The sequence below is a fragment of the Oryctolagus cuniculus genome, chromosome 8 (assembly GCF_964237555.1).
Source record: "Oryctolagus cuniculus chromosome 8, mOryCun1.1, whole genome shotgun sequence".
Taxonomy (NCBI): Eukaryota; Metazoa; Chordata; class Mammalia; order Lagomorpha; family Leporidae; genus Oryctolagus; species Oryctolagus cuniculus.
The window spans coordinates 120,898,682-120,926,680 of NC_091439.1; the positions used below are offsets into that span (position 1 = coordinate 120,898,682).

General features: G+C 40.9%; 1 protein-coding gene across 11 annotated transcripts in view; it reads right to left on the reverse strand.

Annotated features, from left to right (window-relative positions):
- Positions 1-27,999, reverse strand: part of LOC108175735 (tolloid-like protein 1) — a 302,561-nt gene that overhangs the window by 3,184 nt on the left and 271,378 nt on the right. For 4 of the 11 annotated variants that reach the window (XM_070048144.1, XM_070048142.1, XM_070048143.1 and 1 more), the window contains one exon: positions 27,190-27,258. The gene's annotated coding sequence lies outside the window, so the exon portion shown is untranslated. Of the gene's footprint in view, positions 1-940; positions 27,259-27,999 lie in introns of those variants that run through there. The other 7 variants (XM_070048136.1, XM_070048135.1, XM_070048137.1 and 4 more) reach the window with 3 other exon arrangements.

The following is a 27,999-nucleotide window of genomic DNA, read 5'->3' on the forward strand; positions in this document are numbered from 1 at the left end:
GCACAGATCCTTTGTGTGCTCCTTGGGACAGAGTGGATGAATATTATAGCCACTGGGGCTAGCGCTGAGGTACTGGACTCCATTAAGGAGAGGAGCTCAGCTGAGCAGAAAAACTTTCCCTTCTGATAAAAAAGAGAGAGCGAGATTTATCATGCCCAACCTGGGTGTGTCAACATAGGCATGCCCTTAACCCTGGAGAACTGAACAGAGCTCTCTGGCCACATCCACTACAAGCCTCTATAGAGATTCAAAAGCAGACATTCCACTTATCTACACAGTCACAGTACAAATATAAAACACACCAGAGCAAAAAAGGAAAAAAAAAAAAGAACAATGAGTATCTCCACAAATGCCAAACAACAAATGCAGCAATTCAAGAAACAAGAAGGAGGAAGACAACATGAAGTCCCCAAAACAACACAATGCTTCCATGCTAGATTGTGAAGATGATGAGATGGAAGAAATGCAAGAAACGGAGCTCAAAAAATTGATCATAAGATTACACAGAAATAATCAGAAGCAAACGCACAAACTACTGAAATCCATACAGCATATGAAAGGAAATTTCTCCCATGAAATTGAGATCAGAAGGAGAAATCCAAACGAAATGAAGAATTCAACAGAACAAATACAAAAATGCAACTGAGAGCCTTAACAATAGAATTGGTGAAGCAGAAGAAAGACTGTAAGACTTAGAAGACAAAGCACAGGAAAGAATACAGTCAAACCAAAGACAAGAAGAGGAAATTAGAAACCTAAAAAACACGGTTGGGAATATACAGGATACTATAAACACACACACACACACACACACACACACACACACATTTGGGTTCTAGGAGTTCCTGAAGGCATGGAGAGAGAGAAAGGATTAGAAAGCCTTTTTAGGGAAATATTAACAGAAACCTCCCTAGTCTGGAGAGATAAAAAGACATCCAAGTACAGGGAACATACAGGAAATCTAATAGACATGGCCAAAAAATACCCTCACCACAACACACTGTAATCAAACTCACCACAGTAAAACCTAAAGAGAAGATTCTAAAACATGCATGAGAGAAACGCCAGATTACTTTCAGAGAATCTCCAGTTAGACTCACAGCAGACATCTCATCAGAAACCCTACAAGCTAGGAGAGAATGGTGAAACTTAGTCCAAGTCTTAAGAGAAAAAAACTGTCATCCCAGAATATTATACCCTGCAAAAAGATCTCATTTATGAATGAAAATGAAATAAAGACCTTCCCTAACAAAGAGAAATTAAAACAATCTGTTGCCACCTGTCCAGCCCAACAAAAAATGCTTAAGGATGAGTCGCACACAGAAACACTGTCATCACTATGAAAGAAGGTGAAGGAAGAAAATCAATCAGTGAAAGCTCAAAGAAAATTCAAACTAAAAAATGGGAATATTTTTGGAAAAACGGCAGGAAAAAGTGATTACATATCAATAGTCACCTTGAATATAAATGGCCTCAACTCCCCCATTAAAAGGCACAGACTGGCTGAATGGATTTAAAAAAACATCTATTTGCTGCCTACAAGATTCACATCTCATCAAGAAAGATGCATGCAGACTGAAAGTGTAAGGGTGGAAAAAGATATGCCATGCCAACAGAATCCAAAAGGAGGTAGTGTAGCCATCCTAATATTAGACAAAATAGACTTTAACACAAAAACTGTTGAAAGAGACAAAGGATAGCCTTGGTGCTGTGGCACAGTGGGTTAACACCCTGGTCTGAAGCGCCAGCATCCCATATGGACACCGGTTTGAAACCTCGCTGCTCCACTTCCAATCCAGCTCTCTGTTATGGCCTGGGAAAGCAGGAGAAAGGTGGCCCAAGTCCATCAGCGCAGCTCCAGTCATTGTAGCCAATTGGGGAGTGAACCAGCAGATGGAAGACTGACTGACCGCTCTCTCCTGATCTCTCTCTCTCTCCCAATCTCTCTCTCTCTGCCTCTGCCTCTCTCTATGTAACTCTTTCAAATAAATCAATCTTCTTTTTTCTTTTTTAAAACCTTTTATTTTAAAATATAAATATAAATTCTGAAAGTACAACTTTTGGATTATAGCGGCTTTCCCCCCCATAACCTTCCTCCCATCTCCCACTCCCTCTCCTATCCCATTCTTCATCAAGATTCATTTTCAATTATTTTTATGTACAGAAGGTCAACTTGGTATATACTAAGATTTCAACAGTTTGCACCTACACAGATACACAATGTATATAGTACTGTTTGAAGATTAGTTTTACCATTAATTTGCATAGTACAACATATTAGGGACAGAGATCCTACATGGGGAGCAAGTGTACAGTGACTCCTGTTGTTGATATAACAATTCACACTCTTATTTATGACACTAGTCTTGTTTATGTGGTCCCTTTGACATTTAATCCTATCTTTTTGATCAATTATGAACTGAAACTGATCACTTTGGCTAGTAAGATGGCATTGGTACATGCCACCTTGATGGCACTGATTTGGAATCCCATGGAACATTTCTAGCTCTACCATTGGGGTAAGTCCGAGAGAACATGTGCCAAACTATACATCTCTTCCCTCTCTTATTCCCACTCTTATATTTAACAGGGATCACTTTTCAGTTAAATTTAAACACCTAAGAATATTTGTGTGTAAATGAAAGAGTTCAACCAATAATATTAAGTAGAAAAAAAATACTAAAGGGAATAAAACAGTAAGTTTTTCCTTGACAGTCAGGACAAGCACTGATCGAGTCATTGTTTCTCATAGTGTCCATTTCACTTCTACAGATTTCCTTTTAGATGCTAAGTTAGTTGTCACTGATCAGGGAGAACATATGATATTTGTCCCTTTGGGACTGGCTTATTTCACTATGTATGGTGTTTTCCAGATTCCTCCATTCTGTTTCAAATGACCAAATTTCATTTTTTACTGCTGTATAGTATTCTATAGAGTACATATTCCATATTTCTTTAGCCAGTCTACTGTTGATGGGCATTTAGGATGATTCCATGTTTTAGCTATTGTGAATTGAGCTGCAATAAACACTGAAGTGCAGACAGATCTTTTATCAAATAAATAAATCTTTAAGAGGGGGGGCACTATGTAATGATTAGGGGATCAATTCAACAGGAACATGTAACTACTATAAATATATATGCACCTAATCACAGGGCAACTGGCTATTTAAAAAAAATGTTAAAGGATTTAAAGGGAGACTTAGACTCCAGTGCAATAGTAATGGGGAACTTCACTACTCCACTTTAAGCAATGGACAGATCAACCAGAAAGAACATCAACAGGAGAAGAGCAGATTTAATCGACGCTATACACCAAATGGACCTAACAGAGATCTAGAAAACTTTTCGCCCTACAGTCGCAGAATACACATTCTTATCAGCAGTGCATGAAACTTTCTCTAGGACTGACCACATATGAGGCCATAAAGGAAGTTTTAGCAAATTCCAAAAAAATCAAAATCATACCATGCGTCTTCTAAGACCACAATGGAATGAAGCTGGAAATCAGCAACTCAGGAATCTCTAGAGCATATACAAACATGGAGACTGAACAACATGCTCCTGAATGAACAGTGGGTCAAACAAGAAGTCAACAGAGAAATCAAAAAATTTCTGGAAACAAAGGAAGACAACAACATAACATATCAAAACTTATGGGATATAGCAAAGCAGTGTTAAAAACAAAGTTTATAGCAATAGCTGCCGAAATCACAAAACTGGAAAAGCACCAAATAAATGAGCTACGTGCATCTCAAGGATCTGGAAAAAACAACAGTAAACCAAACCCAAAACTAGTAGGAAACAAGAAAAAAATTAGAGGAGAAATCAACAAAATTGAATTAAAAAATATAAAAGATCAGCAAAACGAAGAGCTAATTTTTTTAAAAAAATAAACAAAACTGACACACCATTGCCCAACTAACCAAAAAAAAAAGACCCAATTCAATAAAATTAGATGAAAAAGGAAATGGACAACACACACCACAGAAATAAAACAAAATCATCTGAAATGACTACAAAGAGCTGTATACCAACAAACTGGGAAATGTAGAAGAAATTCCTAGACACATATAAGCTACCTAAATTGAGGCATGAAGACATAGGAAACTTAAACAGACTCGTAACCAAGACAGAAGTTGAATCATTAATAAAGGCCCTCCCCACAAAGAAAAGCCCAGGACTGGATGGCTGCACTGCTGAATTCTACCACACATTTAAAGAAGAATTAACTGCAATTCTTCTGAAGCTATTCAAAACAGTTGAGAGGGAATCCTCCCAAATTCATTCTACAAAACCAGCACCACCTTAATTCCTAAACCTGAAAAAGATGCAACAGAGAAAGAGAATTACAGGCCAATTTCCCTGAAAAACATACATGCAAAAATCCTCAACAACTTCTAGCCAATTGAATCCAACATCAGAAAGATCACTCACCCAGACCAACTGGGATTCATCCCTGGTATGCAGGGATGGCTTAACATTCACAAATCAATCCATGTGATACATCACATTAGAAAAATGCTGACAAAAACCATATGACTATCTCAATAGATGCAGAGAAAGCATCTGATAAAATACAACAGCCATTCATGACGAAAACTCTAAGCAAATTGGGCAAAACTTGGAAGCATTCCCACTGAGATACAGTACCAGACAGGGATGGCCACTCTCACCACTGCTACTCAATATAGTCCTGGAAGTTTCAGCCAGAGCCTTAAGGCAAGAAAAAGAAATCAAACGGATACCAATTAGAAAAGAGGAAATCAAAATTTCCTAGCTACAGATGACATCATTCTATACGTAGGGGATTCAAAAAAATGCCACCAAGACTCTACTGGAACTTATAGGAGAGTTTGGTAAAGTAGCAGGATATAAATTCAACACACAAAAATCAACAGCCTTTGTATACACAAACAATTCCAGCTGAGAAAGAACTTCTAAGATCGAACCCATTCATAATAGCTACAAAAAGTCAAATACTTTGGAATAAATATAAGCAAGGATGTCACAGATCTCTCCAATGAGAATAACAAAACATTACAGAAAGAAATAGAAGAAGATACCAAAAAATGGAAAAACCTTCCATGTTCATGGTTTGGTAGAGGCAATATCATCAAAATGTCCATTCTTCTGAAATCAATTTAAAAATTCAATGCAATACTGATCAAAACACCAAAGACAATCTTCTCAGATCTAGAAAAATGATGCTGAAATGCATATGAAGACACAGGAGACCTCGAATAGCTCAAGTCAGCTTATACAACAAAAATAAAGCCAGAGGCATCACAATACCAGTTTTCCAGACATACTCCAAGGCAGTTATAATCAAAATAGTCTGGTACTGGTACAAAAACAGATGGATAGAACAATGAAACGCACAGACTAGACACACCAGAAATCAATCTACACATCTACACCCAATTTATATTTGATTAAGGAGCCAAAAAACCGATCCCAGGAGCAAGGACAGTCTCTTCCTGAAATGGTGCTGGAAAAACTCGACTTCCATACACAGAAGTATGAAGCAAGGCCCCTACCTTATCCCCTTACTCAAAAATCCACTCAACATGGATTGGAGATGTAAATCTATGACCCAACACCATCAAATTATTAGAGAACAGTGGAAAAACCCTGCAAGACATTGGCACAAGCAAAGAGTACTTGGAAAATACCCCAGAGGTGCATGCAGTCAAAGCCAAAATTAAACATGAGATTACTTCAAATTGAGAACTTTCTGTATGGTGAAAGAAACAGTCAGGAAAGTGTAGAGGCAACCAAAGGAATGGGAGAAATTATTTGCAAACTATATGATTTAGGAAGGATTAATAACCAGAATATACAAAGAGATCAAGAAACTCCATAACAACAAAAAACAACCCAGTTAAGAGATGGGCCAAGGACTTAAACAAACATTTTGCAAAAGAGGAAATCCAAATGGCTAACAGACACATGAAAAAATGTTTAGGATCACTAACCATCAGGGAACTGCAAATCAAAACCACAATGAGGTTTTGCCTCACCCTGGTTAGAATGGCTCACATACAGAAATCAGCAAACAAGAAATGCTGGTGAGGATGTAGGAGAAAAGGTACCCTAATCCACTGTTGGTGGGAATGCAAACTGGTGAAAACCACTATAGAAGACACTTTGGAGAAACCTCAGAAGTCTGAATATATTCCTACCATATGACCCAGCCATCCCACTCCTTGTAAGTTACCAAAGAGAAATGAAATCATCACACAAAAGAGCTATCTGTATCTCCATGTTTATTGCAGCTCAATTCACAATAGCTAAGACATGGAATTAACCTAAATGCCAATCAATGGAAAACTGCATAGAGAAATTAAGGGATATGTACTCTATGGAATACTACATTGCAGTAAAAAAAAAAAATCCCATCATTTGAAACAAAATGGAGGAATCTTGAAAACACCATACTTAGTGAAATAAGCCAGTCCCAAAGGGACAAATATCACTTTCTCCCTGATCTGTGACAACTTACAGGACACCTAAAAGGAAACCTCTAGAAGTGAAATTGACACTAAGAGAAGCAATGACTTGAACAGCCCTTGTCTTGACTGTCGAGAAATAGTTTATGCTTTTATTGTTTTCACTATGCTCTTTTTCTACTTAATGCCACTGGTTGAGCTCTTTACTTAACATAGAATTAATCATAGATGTTTAAATCCATTTGAAAATAGATCCCAGTTAAAAAAAATAAGAAATGGAATAAGAAAGAGAAGAGATGTACAGTTCAGCAAAAAGTTCCCATGGACTTACCCCTAAGGGTAAAGCTAAAAACTTGCCATGGGACTCCAAATCACATGAAGCTGGGTGGTACTAATGCCACCTTACTAATCAAAGTGATCATATTAGGTGTGTAACTGATCATATAGATAGGATGAAGTGTCAAAGGAATCACATAAACAAGACCAAGTGTCTGCTAATGACAATAGAGAGAATTAAAAAGGAGAGAATGATCCAACATGGAAAGTAGTCCACACAGCAGACTCACATAATGACAAATGCCCTAAACAGCACTCCGACCTCAGAATCAGCCCTTAAGGCATTTGGATCTGACTGAAAGGCCCATGAGAGCATTTCAGGCATGGAAAACCAAGATACTGTGGCAAAAAAAAAAAAAAAAAGATCACCATGAAGGATGTCTGTGAATAAGGTTCCAGGGTAAAGAAGAGACCATCAAAGAAGGATGAGCTTTTCTTTGAAGGGAGGAGAGAACTTCCACTTTGCTTATGGCCTTGTCTAAATACTGCCAGAGTTTGTGGACTCAAACTGCCTCCATAGCCTTGGCAGCTCATGTCAAGAGCCTTGGGTGATTACTGATGTCATCAATACGAGTGTCAACTGTTAAATCAACATTACAGGAGTCACTGTGCACTTACTCCCCATGTAGGACCTCTGTCCTTAATGAGTTGTACTATGAGAATTAACTGTAAAACTTGTCTTCAAACAGTACTTTATACTTCATGTGTGTGCATTAGGGTAAACTGTTGAAATCTTTACTTAATATAGAGTTGGGCTTCTGTATATAAAGATAAGTAAAAGTTAGTATTAATGAAGAATGGCATGGGCGAAGGAGCAGGAGGTGGGATGAGACTGGGGGGTGGGAGGGTGGGTATGGGGGCAAGAACTGCTATATTCCTAAAGATGTACCCATGAAATTTGTATTCATTAAACAAAATCTTTCTTAAAAAACTCACAGTGTTCATACCACACAAAATACTGGATGACGGGTGCATTATGAACACCCTGATGCTAGAGAAGAGCACCGGAGATGGTTATTCATGCAATCACCCCACTAAAAATGTAAAACTGTAACTGTGACAGCTGCTATGAAAGGGGAACTGGGCCTGGCTTTGTGGTGTAGGGAGTTAAGCTGCCACTTGCAGCACTGGCACCCTATATGAGTGCTGGTTCGAGTAGCAGTTGTTCCACTTCTGATCCAGCTCCTTCCTAATGTGCCTTGGAAAGCAGAAAAGAATGGCCCAGGTTTTTTGGCCCCTATGCCCACCATGTGGGAGACCAGGAAGAAACATTACTATGCTCCTAAGTCTGCATATATATTAAATACATGACATTTGTTCACTTAACATTTTCATTAGATTTCATTTAAGGTAAACAAAATTCATGTATTTCACACATACAAATTTAGGAACATAGTGATACCTCCCACCCTACCCTTCTTCCCATCCACTCTCCCACCCATTCTCCTCCTTCCTCTATTATTCCCAAGAACTGTATCTATGAACTATATTGAATCTGTTAAGACTAACTGAAAATAAAATAAAACCCTTAAAATAAAAAAAGGAAAGGTCAGCTGAATCACAAGAAGGATTTCAAAAACAAAAAGGGGACCCAGCTTATAAACAAAAAAACTACAATGGCTGTTCTGTTGTTCAGTGATGATTTGTTTTCCTTCTTTGACGTTCAGTTTCCTAGTTAAACCTAATTTTATTTTCCTGAGGTAAACATACTTTTTTTTAATTTCTGGAGCACCTAGTGTGTACATCATGGTATTATACTTTAAATTACTTCCACCTTAAAAAAAAAAAACTTAAAAATAATTCTACAGATGAGACATGTGAAATTCAGAGAGATAGAGAATCTCCCCTGAGTCCTATGCTATTTATCATCTCAATGATCTGGGGAGTGTAAATAGAAAGAGAAGTCAGAGAAGAGAAGGACGGGTGCCCGCCCGAAGGATTCCAGAATCCAGGTGCAGAGGGGCAGTCTCCAGCATCCAAGGAAGTCCATTGATAGGCTGAAATTTATATGAGACTGTATTCATTTGACTTAAATTCCCAATTTATGAATTTTTAATGGTTCAGTTTGAAATATATGAACAAACATTTATTGAATGAATACAAAACTAGACCATGCAACTTATTCTTATCCATACAGAAGGAATTTCACATTGTTCTATCTATACAGAAAGGTTTACTGTCATTGGAAGCAATTTTTTTTTGGGGGGGGGAGATTTATTTAGTTAATTGAGAGAGTTATAGACAAAGAGTGGGAAAGACAGAGAGAAAGGTTTTAAATCCACTGCTTCCCTCCCCAAATGGCCACAACTGCCAAAGGTGGGCCGAATTGAATCCAGGATCCAGGAGCTTCCTCCGGGTCTCCCACATGGGTGCAGGGGCTCAAGCACTTGGGCCATCTTCTACTGCTTTCCCAGGCCATAGCAGAGAGCTCGATTGGAATAGGAGTAGGAAGGACATGCACTGGTACCCATATGGGATGTCAGTGCTGCAGGTGGAGGTTTAGCCTACTACACCACGGTGCCAGTCCCTGGAATTAGGTTTTGAATATTTTCTTTAGTATAGTCTGTCACTCTGTGGCCTAGGGAAAATGTTTTGGATTTTCTGGGATTGAAAAAGCATGGGTAGTGATTTCAAGCTTTCTTATTTCAACCACTTTCTAGGCTGTGAGTCTTTGCAAACGTGATGAATGCAACAATGCATCAAAAAGATACCATGTATATATATACACACACACACGTATGATATATATATACACATATGTATGATATATACATATATACACATATGTATGATATATGCATATATACAAACACACACACAACATGTAATATGAAGAAGTATGTTTTATCACAGGAATGCAAGTGTGGTTTAGCATCTATAAAAAAAAATCAATGAAATCACATCAGCAGAACGAACAAAAAATAAATGAACATCTCAACAGATTAAGGGAATGCTCCCGTCACAAGATTCAAAATCCCTTAATGATAAAAAAAAATTCTACTAACAAGGTACAGGAGAAATATAGCTCAAAATTATCAAAGCTAAATGATAAACAATAGCCAATATCATACTGAATGGGAAAAAGCTGAAAATATTTCATCAGAGTTTTGGAGCAAGATAAGAACTCCACATAGACCATTCTTAGTCAATACAGTATCTCAAGTACTCACCAGAGTACTCAGGTAAAGTAAAGAAATAAAGGATGAAAATTGGGAAGGAGGAAATCAAAATACCTGTTTTTTCAGAAGACCTGATTTTAGACGGAAAAACTTAAAACACCGCAGTCAAAATATGTTGGAAGTGATAAACCAATAAGTCACAGGATACCAAATCAATGTTAAAAAAAAAAAAAGTTGCATTCTTACACACCAATAATGATCCTCTGAAAAGGTTAGTTTAAGATCTTTGTAAAAAGTAAGCATGGGAAGAGGAGAGGGAAAAGGAAGGAGGGTGGAGGTGGGATGGAGAGTTGAATGGAAAGTATCACCATCTTCCTGAACCTCTATATATGAAGTATATGAAATTTGCATATTTTAAATAAAAAATAGGAAACAGGAAAAAAGAAACCTAAATTTATAATAGCTACAAAAATTAAATATTTAGTAATAAATACAACCAAATAAGTGAAAGATCACAATAAAATTATAAAGCACTGCTGAAATAAATCGTCAGACACATGAAAATGTAAAGACATCCCCTGTTCATGAATTAGAAGAATTAACATTTAAATCTTCATATTCCCTAGGAAATCTACAGATTCAATGCAAGTCCTATCCAAATACCAATGACATTCTTTAAACCGTCAGAAAAAAAGCTTCTAACATTCATATGGAACCAGAGAAGGCCCAGAGAAGTCAAAGTGATCCTATACACACCTGGGGGCATAACAATACCTGATTTCACAAAGTTATAGTAACTAAAATAGGATGAAACTGGCATGAAAATAGATACAAAGATCAATGAAAAGAGAAAAAAATATATAAATACAAACATACATACATAACAGCTACCTGATTTTTTGATGAAAATCCCGAAGTCTTTTCAATAAGTGGTGCTGACAATACTAGATAGACATATATAGAAGAATGAAATTAAATGCCTGTCTTTCACAACATATAAAAATCAACTCAGATGGATCAAAGACCCGAAAATACGAAATTGCTGGAATACAACATAGGGAGACACCTCTTAAAAGAGGCAGAGGCAATGACTTTTTGTTTAAAACCCCAGAAGTTCAGGTAGCAAAAGTAAAACTAGATCAAACTCTGAAGCTTCTGTACAGCAAAGAAAACAGTAACAGAGTGAATTAACCACCAATGGAAAGGGATAAAATACTTGCAAACTACTTACTTATCCAACAAAGGATTAATAGCCAGAATATCAGGAACTCAACAAATTCAAAATCAAGCATCCAATACAGTTAAGAAATGGGCACAAGGGGCCTAAAAAGACAATTCTCAAAAGAAAAAAAAAAAAAGGAAATGACCAACAAATATATGAAAAAAACTATTACGAGCCATCAGAGAAATGAAAATAGGGGCCCACACTGCAGCATTCTAGGCTAAGCCTACGCCCACAGGGCTGGCGTTCCATGTGGGCACTGGTTCATGTCCTGGCTGTTCTTCTAATCCAGCTCTCTGCATATGGCCTTGGAAAGCAGTGGAAGATGGCCAAAGTGCTTGGGTCCCTGCAACCACCTGGGAAGAAGCTCCTGGCTCCTGGTTTTGGATGGGCTCAGCTCTCACCAATGTGGCCATCTGGGGACTGAACCAGTGTATGGAAGACCTTTGTGTGCCTACCTCTCTGTCTGTAACTCTGCCTCTCAAGTAAATCTTTTTTTTTTTTTAAAGAAGAAATGCAAATCAAAACCCCAAAAAGATATCACCTCATAACGCTAGAATGCCTATCAAAAAGAAAAAGTAAAAAATTCTAGCAAGGATATGGAGAAAGGAGAACTCTCCTATACTGAGTGTGGGAATCCAAATGAGTACAAGCACTGAGGAAAACACCGTGGAGATCTCTTAAAAACTAAGAATAGCACTGCCATATGACTCGACAATCTCAATACTCTGTATACATCCAAAAGACATGAAATCACTGGATCTAAGAGACACCTGCTCCACCATGATTACTGCAGCACTGTTAACAACTGCCAAATTATGGAATCAACCAACGAATCCATCATCTGATAAAGAGATCAAGAATTTGTTGTGTATCTACCAAATGGAATACTATTCAGCCATTTAAAAATGAAATCCTGTCCTTTGCAGCAAAATGTATGCAACTGGAGGATATCATGTTAAGTGAAAAAGGCCAGACACAGAAAGACAAATAACACGTGCACGGCTTCACATACGCAAGCTAAGAACCTGACTGCATAATGATGAATAAAGGATGGCAGGCACTGCGGCGGATGAAGGGAGTTTCGACGAGGGGCACAATATCAGAGTCGGATCAATGGAATAAGTTCCTATCGTTACACAGCACAGTGAGGAGACTAGCTCACAATAACCTAGTATATGTTACATGAACACACAGAAGAAATTCCAGGCCTTCTGTCATAAAATAGTGACAAAGAAAGGGAAATGCTGATTATCCCATTTTTCAACAGGACACAGTGCAGACATGCACCGAGACATCATCCTGTAGACCCTAGGTATGTGAAATTATTGCTAATGTCAAAATTTTCAGAAAACAGAACCATACCGTGCACCAGCAACACCACCACTGGGTACATGTCCCACAGAAAGGAACTAAGTGTAAGTAGTTCTGTGTATCTATAGCTCCGTGTCTGAAGCACCAGGGAGCAGTTCATACATCTACAGTCCCATGTCTGAAGCACATTTTCAGCCATGAAGGAAAAAGCAAGGAGCATCTGGTGTGCCCATCAACAACGATAATCACTTGCCTCTTGAAACAGCAGACCAATAAAACCCACCTGCCAAACGGCATGTGAGAGTAACCACTTCTCCAAATGCCACCGTGGGAGAAAAAGGAATGATTTAAGTTTTGTCTGCAAAGCAGACATTCCTGGGGGACTTTTCCAACTGGGTTGGATGGAATAGGAAAACCACAATCAGAAATCCAAATTGACAGGCATAAGATGTCCCCAAATCAGATATGCTCGAGAGCAGAAACTCATTCTCGTACCACAGTCCCCACTAGGAGGGCAAGGATGCAGATAAAGTAGACTGCATTTCTGTCTCACTAAAAGGGAATAGTATCTTGGCAAACAAAATGAGCGGAGAGTTCATCAGACGAAGTGGTCAGGAGTTTGTTGTATATATGCAAAATGGAATACTATCCAGCCCATTTGAAAAGAATGAAGTCCTGTCACTTGAAGCAAGAAGTATGGAACTGGAAGTAAGTGAAAACAATCCAGACACAGAAAGACAAATACTGTACCCACTCCCTCACAAACACAAGCTAAAAACAATCGGGGGCCAGTGCTGTGGCATGGTAGGTTAAGGCTCTGCCTGTGGTGCCAGAATCCCATGTGGGCACCGGTTCTTACCCCTGCTGCTCCTCTTCTGAACCAGCTCTCTGGTTATGGGTTGAGAAAGCAATGGAAGGTGGTCCTAGTGCTTGGGCCCCTACATCCACTTTGGGAGACCCACAAAAAGCTCCTGGCTCCTGGCTTTGAATTTGCTCTGCTGCAGCTGTTGCAGCCATTTGGGTAGTGAAGGAGCAGAAGGAAAACATCTCTCTGTCTCTCCCTCTCTCTGCAGCTCTGCCTTTCAAATAAAAATAAATAAATCTTTAAAATACACCAATCTGAATATATAATAATTAATAAAGGATGTAAGAGGTTGGAGGGAAAATGCAAGGAGTTTGGATGATGGGTACCAAGTCAGAGTAAGATCAAAGAAATAACTTCCTAATGTTACACAGAATAATGGAGAGGATAGCTCACGATAACGGAGTATGTGTTGTATGAACATACAGAAGAAATCCCAAGACTTCAATCATAAGTACTGACAAACAAAGGGAAATACTGATCACCCCATTTTTAATCAGGACACATTACAGACATGTACCAAAACATCATACAGCAGCCCTTAAGTAGGTACAATTATTGTTAACTTCAAAATTAAAAAAAAAAAAACCATAACCTTCACATGAACTAGAAACTCCATCGCTGTGTATACACCAAATGGACAGGAACTAAGTATTTCAGATACTTTTGGTCCCATGTGTAATGCACCAGGGATGACGTACTTAGACTCTGATGACATTTTCAGCCATGAAGAAAGAAGCAAGGAGAAGTCTGGTGTTGGCTTACATAACAGGAAGCACGTGCCATTTGCTACAGCAGGTCAATAAAATCCACTTGCCAGGTAGCATGTGAATAATCACCACTCCAAGTGCAACCGTGCAACAAAGAGGAATGACAGTTTTGTCTACACAGCAGGCATTCCTTGGGGACTTCCACAACTGACTTGGATACAATAGGAAAGCTACAAGCTGAAATCCAAGTCGACAGGCCTATGATGTCCCAAATAATATAAGCCAGGGAGACTCCACTATGAAAGCAAGGATGCAGATAATACATAGTGCGGTTTTGCTACATTAAAAGGCAGTAGAATTTTGGCAATCAAAATAGCTGAGAGTTGGTCAGTGAGGTTAGGCCCGTAGCACAGATATCAACAGTGTCCCACCAAAGGGGGTACTCCAATGTAAGGGTATGGACTATCCAGTTTGAGGCCACACAAAGGCCACTAGCAATTGGTGATGTCCCAAGAATTGGTGGACATGTGAATTTCAAGATGGCCTTGAGTAAGGGTGGGCTGCTCAAGGACCAGTAGGATGATCACACGTTCTGCCCACTTCCATCTAACTTGAGATTCCCAGTGGCTGGAGGCCAGGACACAGCTCATGATGCTGAGTGAGGTAGTCCAAACTCTCTGTGAGTCAAACAGTAGTGTCACTAAAAGCTCACAGCTAAGTTCAAGTCCTTTACCCATGTGAGCCTCAGAACCACAAACTATCCGCCAAGGTGCAGCCTTGTGGGTGACTGGTGAGATAGGTGGGTCTTAGGGTTCACCAGAGGTGAGGATGTTGGTGTTATCACAAAGTGAAAATGTGCTGGGCTTCCTTGGTTGAAACGGAGTCACTGAGGAGAAGGAGTTATATGGGGATTTGCTGAGGAATTTTTCTGAATTCCTTTTTCAAAACGTACACCAAAAATTTGAGGTTGCAAGCTCTCACCTCCTATGGGACTAAGGTCCACACTGACTGGCACAAGTCGTCAGATGCTGATGTTTGAGGCCCATTTTTCCTCCTCCTCTTGATTATCAGTTGAAACAATGTCCTCAACATGGATGCTAGATGACAACTGAAGGCCAGCCAGAGCCTGTTAACACAGACCACGAGCCCTGGGGGACCAGAGGCAGCCCACAGAAGTCTCAGAAAGGTGCAGTGTTGGCCTTCAAGTTAAAAAGTAAATGGCCCCAAATCTCCACCGGACACAATAAAATGCTTGCCACACCAATAATGGCAAAATTCTCAGGGGCAGCCTGGTAATGTCAAGTAAGGCAAATTCAAAGCGAGGCATGACCTTCTTGAGGTCGTGGTAATCTGCAGGATGCCTCCAATCCCATCCACCAGCTTTGAGAAGGTGTTTGATGAGTGGGTTAATAGGTGACTCAGTGTATTTCAGACAATACTTCTAGACGTCAGGGACAGCTATGTCAATTCCCCACTTGTCTTGCCTGAGTGGCTATTTTAGGGTGCTGACAATATAGGGAGGTGTGTGGTAAATGTCCAGGCTCTAGGCAAGCATGCCACATCAGTACAAAAGACTTGGGCTTGATCTAGGTGAAGAACAGAAGTGTTAGGCTGTCCATACCAAGGAACAGAAATGACAGCTGAGCAGTGGGCAGAAGCAACACAAGGACTCATGGGAAGAGGTTGGGTCCTGTCTTAATGATGGCCATGGCAGTCGACCCAAGGGCATGTCCTCTCCATAGTCTGTCAATGAATATTGCTGGGCAGATGCACTCTACTGGGAAAGATCACAATGCCGTAGGAGTTAGTGCCCAATGATCCACAAGGCTCTATAATGTGACCCTACTACACGGTGGTTGCCATCCATAAAGTTGCCTGGTGATGACAGCTTACCTTCGTGTGCAGAAGAAGCCTACCATTGTTGAATCTCTGGTGGTCTTCTGTCTAGAAGGCATCCGTGGTGTCCAGAGGGTCTGGAGAAACTCATGAGACTTGCCTGAAGTGAGCCAGTAGGCAGCAGTGCAGCCTGCAAAGCCATTGGCCTTGTTGTTGATGCTCAGAATAGGTCCCATCATGTACACAATGGATCAGAGCAAGTCAGAGAGCACCACATTCGATTACATAGCACTGGACTGCAGGGAGATGTTGAACGAAACTCTGGCTGTGAACACTCTACGTGTCCACCTTGCTATTTCCCAGGGTGCGTAGCGTTTGCATAGCTTGATTAACTTCTGAATTGGACGCCAACAGGGCCAGAAATTTTGCTTGGTCCTGTGGTGGGACCGCTCTTACAAATACCGACGGGAATGCTGACGTTGTGGAACTGCAGGTAAGGTGTCAGCTAACAAAGCTTCCATTTCATATTGTAGTGCTGGGTCATGCCCCAGCTGCTATGCTTCCACTCCAGCTTCCTCCTAAGGTGCAAGGAAAGACAGTGGATCCTGTCTGAAGATCTCAGGCCTCTGCAACCCATGTAGGAGAAGAAGATGGAGTTCCTGCTCCTGGCTTCACCTTGGCTAATCTGTAGCTGACGCAGCCATTTGGAGAGCGAGGTAGTGGATTGGACAATATCCCGATATCTCTCCCTCCGTAATGTTTTTTTTTTTCCCAAATAAAAAATCATTACAATATAACAATAGCCAAGGAACTGAGACAGAGTTGTTAAGATGCCATTTGGGTTATCAACGCCCCATATCAGAGTGCCTGGATTTCCGTACAATCTTCTTGCAGTCCAGTTTCCTGCTAATGTACACTCTGATGGGTAGCAGGCATTGGGTCAGATACTTAGGTCTCTTCCACCCCCGTGAGAGAAGTGGATGGAGCTCTTGGCTTCCGACTTTGGCCTAGCCCTTCCATAATGTTTGCAGGCTCCGGGGTTGAGGCCAACAGATGGAAACATTTTTCTCTATCTCACACTGCCATTCTAATAAATTAGAATATAAACGCATCAATACTTTGTATTTGGCATGGCAATTAAAGACATCATCTTTGGTGCCAGCATCCCATTACAGAGTAATTACAGAGGATCAACACCTGGTCGTGCATTCAAATCCAGGTTCCTGCTTATGCATACCCTGGGAAACAACAGAGGATGGCTCAGATATTTGGGCCCTTGCCACTCAAGTGGAGTGATCCAGCCAATGGGAAATTTGTCTTCTTGTCTTTCAATGAAACAATGAATAACGCTTAAGTAAGTGAATAAATAATTCCACTGGGTCCAAGGTACCTTGTATGGGACTGTCCTACGGGCAGCTTTGCCATTCAGGAGTGGGGGCTGCACATAGTCGCTGAAGAATGCCTAACAGCCTCAGTAGCTCTCTTTTTTTCTTAATTGTACGCCATACACGGAAATATAGAGGCTCCTTCTGTAGTGTGGTGTTTAACATGCTCTGGACACCCACTGCAGTAGAAAAAGGGACAGTTTATGGTCACCCTCTGTGCAAACATGACGCCATCTGTTTGTGCTTTCCAGACAAGTCGGACAGGATCTTGATGTAGTTCCGTGAGAGCTGCCAGCTGCCAACTCTGTTGCCCGGTGATTTATAGACTACTTCCTGTCAGGAACACGGCAAGGTTGCCCTTCTCAATGCGTCCCTGTCCAGTCTTTGAGCAGGCTTTGTGTCTCCATCCACAGCAAGGTGTGTACCTCTATGTGGACTTCCTTGGTGTCTGAGATACGGAACTTCACCATCTGAGACAGTTGCAGAGGAGGCAACTACTTTCTTACATGTCCTGGGTGGTGCCTGGCAGCATGTGAGGGGCAGCCGGCAGTCATCTGGTGCAGCCAGACTCACCATCTCACAGCACACAAGACTCTGCATCACCCAGGTGCAGGTACAAATGTCTGAAATGATCCCATGAGATCATGTTACTTATATGCTGCGGACAGCAACACTCAGCACACAACCTTGTAAGAAGCCTCACTGTCTCACTGGGAGTCGGGGGGGGCACAGAAAGCAGTGATAAACCAATGGGTGAACCCATGCACTTCATCAGCAATGTCAGTCCACAAGTCTGCCAGGTACTACTCTAATTCCCCCATGGCAAACAACAGAGAAATTTTCCACAGGTAAACTTTTAAGCCTCTATGACATGCTCTTATATTCATAACATGAAATATTCCTCAACACAACTATTAACAATAACTGAATTCAACAACATTGTAGAATACATGATGTTTTGCATGGAAAAATCTAAACACTCCACCAAAAAATGCTTCAAGATGAAAAACCAATTCAGTAAAGTCACAGGTTACATAATCAACATACAAAATACAGTAGCTTCTTTATATTCTAATAACCAACTTGCCAAAAATGAAATTTAAACATTAATCCCATACATAATAGGGACAAAAATAAAACATTTAGGAATAAATGTACCCAAATAAGTAAAAAGATATCTACAATGAAAATTCTAAAACATTGAAGAAATAAATCATCAAGGACTCCCAAAATGGAAAAAAATAGAACTTGCTCATGGATTGCAAGAATTAGTATAATTAAAATACCTATAAAGCAACCTACAAGTTAAATGAAATTCCTATCAAACACCAATGACATTTTTTTTACAGAATGAGAAAATAATCCTAAATTCCATAAGAAATCACAAAATATCAATAACAGCCAAAATGATCCTTAGCAAAATAAAAAAATCAACTTGGACACGTCAGAATACCACACTTCAAAGCTTACTACAAAGCTATAGCAATCAAAGCAGCATGATCATGGAAAATTAATTAATTAATTAATCCACACAGGGAGAGCCAACTGATTTTTCATGAAAGTGCCCAGACTATACATTGGAAAAAAGTACAATCTATTCAGTAAATGGTGCTGGCAAAACTGGATGCATATATGTAGAACTGAATATTACAGAACCATAAAAAAATTAAAACGCTGTTATTTCTATCAAAATCGTTGCAACTGAAGGACTTCACGCTCAGTGAAATTATCCAGACACAGAAAGACAAATATTAGATGTTCTCCTTTATATATGGGAGCTAAAATTTTCTTTTAAAAAATGAGAAAACAACAAAACATACAAAAAAGAAAATAATGCCTGTGTGTATCAGTATTGCTGCAAATACAGTTTTGTCACACTTTCTTTTATATCTTTGTCAAACAAATTCTTAAGAATGATATGCTGGCCGGTGCCGTGGCTCAATAGGCTAATCCTCCACCTGAGGCGCCAGCACACCATGGGTTCTAGTCCCGGTCCAGGCGCCGGATTCTGTCCCGGTTGCCCCTCTTCCAGGCCAGCTCTCTGCTATGGCCCAGGAGTGCAGTGGAGGATGGCCCGGGTGCTTGGGCCCTGCACCCGCATGGGAGACCAGGAGAAGCACCTGGCTCCTGGCTTCGGATCAGGATCAGCGTGATGCACCGGCCACAGCGTGACGGCCGTGGCGGCCACTGGAGGGTGAACCAACAGCAAAAAGAAAGACCTTTCTCTCTCCTCTCTCTCTATCCACTCTGCCTGTCAAAAAAAAAAAAAAAGAGAGAGAGAGAAAAGAATGATATGCTACTATAATTTTAATAATTCATGATCGTTTTAAAATTTACTGTGTATGAGCGTAGCTGACATTTTTATACAAACCTCTGATTTAATAAATATAAATCTCGTAAGCACACCTTTTGGATTATAGTCATTCTTCCCCCCATACCCTCCCTCCCACCCACAAACCATCCCAACTCCTACTCCCTCTTCCATCCCATTCTTCATTGAGATTCATTTTTAATTATCTTTACATACAGAAGATCAACTCTATACAAAGTAAAGATTTCAACAGACTGCACCCACACAGACACACAAAGTTGAAAGTACTGTTTGAGGACTAGTTTTACCATTAATTCTCATAGTACAACACTTTAAGGACACAGGTCCTACATGGGGAGCACGTGCACAGCGACACCTGTTGTTGATGTAACAACTGACACTCTTATATTTGACATCAGTGAGCACCCTAGGCTCTTGGTCATGAGCTGCCAAGGCTATGGAAGCCTCTTGAGTCCACAAACTCCAACATGATTTAGACAAGGCCATAATCAAAGTGCAAGTTCTCTCCTTCCTTCAGAGATAGGTACTGACCTCTCTGACAGCCCTTCCTTTCCCCTGGGATCTTACTCCCAGAGATCTTTCATGTGGGTGACTTTTTGCCACAGTGTCTCAGCTTTCCATGCCTGGAATGCTCTCATGGGCTTTTTAGCCAGATCCGAATGCCTTAACGGCTGACTCTGAGCTAGAGTGCTGTTCAGGGTATTTGTCATTCTATGAGTCTGCTGTGTGGCCTGCTTCCCATGTTGGATCATTCTCTCCTTTTTAATTCTATTACTATTAGCAGACACTTGGTCTTATTTATGTGATCCCTTTGAGACTTAATGCCATCTTACTAGTTAAAGTGATCAATTCGAGTATACAACTGATCCTAAAGATGGGACTTCGTTTGTTTGATAATTTTTATGGCCCTTGCCTATATTCTTCCTTACTAGCTGAACTCTTTATGAGTGAAATATAAAGCTCTTAGGAGGCAAGTTAAAAAAAATACACTATTTCAAAAATAATAAAAGATTTAAAGAGAATGACAAGCCCTTACTTTCTAAATTTTTGGTTTGTTAAGAATAGTATACAAACTGAAATGTCTGTAGGGATTCTCAAAATCCAATAAAATCTCAATTATGAAAAAAAGCTTATCTCGTATTCATTGTATTGCTCTGATGCTATTCAATTTCACATACACGTGAAAACATACTACCATTTTCTTAATTAAAGGAAACAATCTAAAATAAATATTCATCACCAACTTAAAATGCAGCATAATAGCCTTTTGACTGAGCACGTCAAGAAAGAACCATTCAGTCATTTACAGGCTATGTTTTTGTATTGATTAACCTTTTTCAAATACCATAATATTAGTTGTGACATTAATCATTTAAAACCCCTTAACCTTATACACCAAGTAACATGTTGGTATTTTTACTTACATTTAATCCACAAGAGTTGTACATATGTATGGGCTAGTGTGACATTTCAATACTTATATAAAATTTGTACTGATCAAATCTACATTTCTCTTTGGACATTATTTTACGCTTAGAGCCTTGAGCTCGTGTACTTGGTTTGCTAATAAAAGATCTAACAGAGATTACTGTGAGCTACACACAGCCCACTGTGTGACTTTAGGAAATGACTCAATGATCTACTGCCACTAGGATACAGCATCATCCGTAAACCCTTTTTTCCACCTCGTTTTAATATCGCAACTGGTTTCAAAAGCAAAACACAGAGAAACAATAAAGGGGAGAGGGGGAGAGACAAAGAGAGAAAGATACCCACCCGTCTAGCAGTTCATTACCCAAATGCCCACAAGGGCTGATCTGACCCAGGCTGAGCTGGGAGATGGTCTCCAAGGTGGTAGCAAGAATCCCACTACTTAAACCATCATTGCTGCCACTGGTATCCTGAGCATTGTCTTTCCCACTAGGCCAAACATCCATCCTTCAAAAAACTCTGACATAGCCTCATATAGCCCTGGCTTCCAGAGGAGGAGGCCACAGTCCCCTGTCTTGACCCCATCACTGCATGGTCTCCTACTCCCCAATCACCACACATGCCCCCATGTGTGCCTCCCACAACCTCCCTAACTTCAACCAGCCCACTGTCTTCTCTGGCATAAGGGCCACATCATAATACAGCTTCAGATATCTGTATGTGGATACTCAGTTTGGTTCTGCCTGAGATATGGGTACCCGGGTCTGCTGAGTGTACACTTAACAACCCCAGTGTGCAATGAGGCCCAGTGTCACCTGGGGACCTAGTACCACAGATAGAACAGAACATCAGAGCACTGAAGCTAGGACGGCGGCACGGGACTCAGACCACGAGCCAGCAGTAAGGGCCAACCTGGCTTCTGCCAGCTTCTGCCAAGCTCCTGCTCAACTCCAGCCACAGCATCTGGTTAAACGGATCCAACGGAAGACACTGGGAACCCTGGCCCACCAGGGCTGCCAAACATGCAGTCACTGGACGTAAGGGCCCACATCTGAGGCAGAAGCAACCTAGCTATCCACATGTCCAAAACTGAAACTGTGGCATGGCACTGTCACACCACATATTAAAATCAACTCAAAATGAACTGAGAGTCCACACAGAAGATCTGAACCCTTACAACTTATAAAATAGAAAAATCCTTGACATTAGCCTCAAGAGTGGTTGCTCATGTGTTAACAATTAAGCACATGAGCAAATATAAGGAAATGAAACTACAACAAACTAGTAAAGCAAGGATCAATGAAATGAAAAGGCAAACCAATGAATAGGAGAGAATGTTAGCAAACCAGATGTGCGATCAAGGGAGTAATACAAGGAATGTGCACCACTAAGAAGCAAAGAATACAATTAAAAAGGGACAAAGGACTGAATCAATGTTTTCCAGCAAAGACATACAATGTACCCAGTGGGTATGTGAAAAAGTTCTGAACATTGCTAACATCAGCAAAATGCAAACCAAGATGACAATGGTTATTATCTCCTATATGTTAAATGGCTACTGTTAAAAAGCTAAAAGATAACAAGTATTGGGCACAACGTAGAGAAAACGAACACACATTATTGGAGGGAAGGTACACTGTACCGTCCATTATGAAAAACAATATGGAAGTTCCTCAAATACAATTTAAAAAGGAACAACCTTTATTGACCATGAATCCAAAAGAAAATCACCATCTCAATGAACTGTCCGCATCCCCACATCACTTCAGCATCATTCACAATTCCACGATATGGAAATAATCCAAATGTTTGCTGATGGACCCATAAGGAAAAATGGGATACACACACAGTGGCATCCTCGCCAAACCTTAAAAAGAAAGGAAATATTACTACTTGTCACAGATGGATCTAAAAGTATGGAACTATAGGACATGACCATGAGGGAAACAAGACACACAGAAATAAGCACTACGACATGATCACACTTCCATGTGGAATATACAAAGTCCAACTAACACAGTCAGAGAGCAGGATGGTGTCTGTGATGAACTGGGAGCATGAAACTGAAGAGAGGGCAGTCAAACGATACAAACATATGGTGATGGGGCTGGAGCTGGGGTGTAAAAAAAAGCCTGAGCCTCCACCGGCACTGCCAGCATCACGTGTAAGCACCAGACCAGGTCCCAAGTGCTCCACTTACCATTCCCCTCCCCGCTAACGTGCCTGGGAAAGCACTAGAAGATGACCCAAGGACGTGGGCCCCAGTGCCAAAGTGGGAGACCTGGGGCAGAGCCCTGCCACTGAGGACATCTGAGGAGGGAAATAATGCATGAGATGAGATATCCCTCATCCTCTCGCTCACCCTGTCTGTCTCTGCCTTACTCTCTTTATCCCTCTCTCCCCTTTTCTCTGTTTCCTGCCTTTCAAAAGAAATGTACAGGGGTCGGCACCGTGGCTCACTAGGTTAATCCTCCACCTGCGACGCCCGGCATCCCATATGGGCACCGGTTCTAGTCCCGGTTGCCCCTCTTCCAGTCCAGCTCTCTGCTGTGGCCAGGGAGTGCAGTGGAGGATGGCCCAAGTGCTTGGGCCCTGCACCCCACGGGAGACCAGGAGAAGTACCTGGCTCCTGCCATTGGATCAGTGCAGCACGCCAGCCGCGGCGGCCATTGGAGGGTGAACCAACGGCAAAAGGAAGACCTTTCTCTCTCTCTCTCTCTCTCTCTCTCTCTGTCACTGTCCACTCTGCCTGTCAAAAAAAAAAAAAAAAGCATAGGAGTGTCAATGAGAGGGCAGGTACAGTAGAAGAATTACTGCTACCAATAAATACAGCTGCTAAAGCTGCAATTATTGAATGCATAAAGTATGTATACCTTAAATAAAAGTTGTCTGGGAAAATACATAAAGAAATAAAATTTGAAAAAGTTACAAAACACGGTAAAAGTGATAAATTTGTTTAAGTGGCCTCATTGTACTAATCCTTTCATAGTGTACTGTAAGTACCAGGAGAGTCGAACGGTTTGTGTGAAAATGCAATATACAGATCAGACTCACATCGAAACACAGAGAACGTGCCTTGAATAGATAGAATTTTTGTTTCTCAGTTACACTGTGAAAAGGCTGGAAAAAATAAAGCATTCAAAAATAGGTTCCTATACTTAAAATGCATCATAAAAGTTAAGGAACTTAGGTTAATATTGTGGGGTTTTGGTAGGCTTCATGGGACAGAAATGATGCTAAAACATTCATGATTGGGGCTGGCACTGTGGCATAGCGGGTGAGGCCACCAAATGCAGTGCTGGCATCCTACACGGGCACCAGTTCAAGTCCCGGCTGCTCCACTTCCAATCCAGCTCTCTGCTATGGCCTGGGAAAGCAGTGAAAGACGGCCCAAGTCCTTGGGCCCCTGAACCCACGTGGGAGACCCAGAAGAGGTTCCTGGCTCCTGGCTTCACACTGGCACAGTTCCGGCCCTTGCAGCCAACTGGGGAGTGAACCAGCAGGTGGAAGACCTCTCTCTCTCTCTGCCTCTCCTTCTATCTCTGTGGAAGTCTGACTTTCAAATACATAAATCCTTAAAAAGAACATTCACAACTTGACTAAACTAAATTTCAGGAGATTCATATCTTGAAAATAAAGATTCGGGAATTCCATCAAGAGAATATTTAAGACAATATCCAAGTAACATAATGCATTGTCGCCCCACCCCACCTCCCTCAAACTGAAAACTCAGAAATACAACATGAAAGGAAATGTATCTGAAGGAAACCAGGAAAGTGAAAAGTGAAACGAGAATCCTAAATGACTATGTGCTATTCTCCCACCAATGTGTGCACATTCCTATGTGCATTTAACATAGCTACTATTATAGGCAGGTTGTGAATTAGCCCAATTAAACTATGGAATGGAAAATGCAGGGCCTGCTTCATCAGTAGGCGACCAGTGACACTGCAAGAAAATGTTAACATAATTTAAATGTCTTTAAAGTAGCACTCTGAAAACCACAGATATACCAATTCATTGAAGGATTTCCTGGACTCCATGCCTGTTCTCTCACTACAGAACTCCCAAATATTTGCAACATTGAACTGCAAGTCAGTTTTAGTTTTCCCATTCATAATTACTGAGGTGTACATAACTCACAAACAAAACAAAGGCATTGTGTGAGGTGAACACTCCATCTAGTTTCCCCCCCCATAGATACGATTCTAGTCAAACACAGGGAAAGCATCTTAAGACGTTTGGCGTAAACCACTTTAATTTTGGAACTTCCCCAGAAAGTTTCTAAATTTTAACTTCCTGTTAGTAGTACACTAGTAGTTGCTAGCCTAGGGAGAGGCTAGGCTTATGGGAGATGATAAAGTTTTATGGTGGTCACAGGAGCAGAGGTGTGGAAAAGGTGACGGAATTGAGACACAAAAGCGAAAAGCCAAAGAATCACGTATTCATGTGGCTTCCAGAAGGGTGTGGGGACCAGCCAGCCTTTGAGATGCCTGGTGAACGTTATCAGAGAACATGTGTGGACTTGGAGCATGAGAAAACAAGAGAACAGATTTTTCCTGGTTTGTTGTGTGTGAGGGAAAAGAATTATGGAATCAAGGAATCAAGTTTGAAAATAGCCAAAATGAGAAAACCGTGGGCAACATAAACAGGTCTAGCTAATGATGGGAGAAAAAGCCAAGACCCTCCTGAAACACGGTACAGAGATGAGGCTGTCTAGGATGAGAAGACCAGTGAGAACAAACACTTAGACTGAACATGGGGTCATTTCAACATCTGGATTTGAATAATCAGGACTAAGAGGAACACCAAGAGTGGATAATGAGGAAACTGGAACATCCATGATGACTCGCCTCAAGGGGTTGTTACCGATTAGTCCCTGCTCAGCATCTCCTAAAATGAAAACCAAGGAATGATCCTTGGATGTCAACACTAGTGAATGCTAACCAGCAGGAAGGAAGACTCGATTCTCCACATACTATAAGAACCAAACCACAAAACACAATACCTAGGGATTCTGAAATTCTGTGTTGTTTAAACACACGGACTAACAGGGATTTCATTTCGTCAACCAAAGTTTCACAACCAATGGCATGGCAACCATTGTGGATACTGTGCAGAAACAATACCCCTCTCCTCTCCGACCGAAAAATATCATAATCCAAGTGATTTCAATATTTCAAAATCTAACTTAGAAATAAAAAGAACCAGTATTGAGTTATTCAGAACCTTATAGTTTTATACCTGCAACAAATATACTTAGGGAATAATGCTTCCTTCTCAAACTTTCGGTGCCATCCTCTGATCTACTTGCCTCTGATGATAAACAGAGTCCCCACAGTCCTAGCTAATGTAATAATATGACTGGGATATGTGAAGTTTACATCGTATGTCTCCCCATATAGCCGCATTCGTTAAGACAATCTAACAATATCTTGCTAAAGAACTTTTTCATAAAATTAGGGCAACACTGGATATCACAGAGGCAGAATTAGAATTCAGTGGGGCAATGACATCGATATACAACCATTTTGGGGGGTTTCCCAGTCAATGCTATCACTGCTGTGTTGCAGAACCTTCCATGTAAACTGAGATAAACTAGCTTAGCAAATTAGGAAAAACAGGAGTCAAAGCCTGTGAGCAGGAACTTCCTTTCTGGATGACTAGATCCATTTTCTCAGCTCCTATCCACCAAGCAGAACTATAAATCCAGAAAATAACACAAGAAACCTGGAAATTAACGCAGTCGCTGGGCATCGTAAGTGCCCACCCGACAGAAGATGACTCACCTGCTGGTTCACCCATCCTGGCATGACAATTCAGCCAGGTAGGCCCATTCCTTCTGGAACCGTATGTGATACCTCCGAGCACATACACATTTTACGATATACAATGTAAAGCCTATTTAGAACATGTGACATGAAATTTATAATATATAATACAAATTGAATATACAGCATTCAATTTATAACATACAATATAATACACAATTTATCCTTCCTTTCCCCTGGCTCCTGAAGGCCCGAGTGTCCCCTGCCTGTGGCCAGGGCCGGCATATGATACGCACAAACATTTCAAGAAGACTCACCAGGCGAGGAGGGACAAACCTGAGGGTCCTGTTGAACCTACTGCCACTCCTCCGACACCAGCAGCCCAGCCCTTCCTGCAGGTGTTGCTCTTGGCTGCTCACCTCCTTGTTCGAAGGCTTGGCGCCAGTGCTCAGCACATGTTCCAACAAAGAACTCCACGACGCTGGATGCTAAGAAGAGAAAAGGGAAACAGCAACACTGAGCACCCTTTTTATAAACTCGGTATTCGACAGCATGCGTCAATTCTGCTTGGATTCCCTTCAGGCACCAACCAATCAGAAAACAAAGACCAAGCCCACACAGGCTTGCACACGGGATGTGGCTCCAGGCTTCTCCGGAGCTCCTGCTGTCTGTACCAAGTAGACAGCGAGGCCAGGCTCCAGTGCGGTGGGGCCGCGGGTCAGCTGTTTGCTTCACTTTTGCCATGGAATTTATTCCACCATTCGATTTAAAATTTGACAGTTTTTCTCTTTAGGTACAGTACATACTCCTCTGATTTTCTCCCTAGAGTGTTCAAATAAAGTGAAACTGCTTTTATAGGACTCATGCATTGGGAGTGGTTTTGTTTTTCAACGACTGGATTACAGAAAGAAAACAAGTATGGGATGCTGGCATTACGGGTGGTGGCTTGACCCACTGCACAACACTAGCCCCTACCCACAGGAATTTAGAAGCCCAATGATTTAGAAAAAGACTGTCTCACATGTGGAAGGAATGCAAATGTATAGTTTCGGTAAGTCTGAATGACTTTTATTGCAGAAAACAAGAAAACACAAAGATATTTCAACTAGGTGATGAGGAGTCTGATATACAACAAATAATTCATTTAGCAGTACCATTACCACTGCGGGATCTTTTCCTCTAACTACTGGTTTAGACACTTGATTTGAATTTGTGGCCAGCCTTGGAAA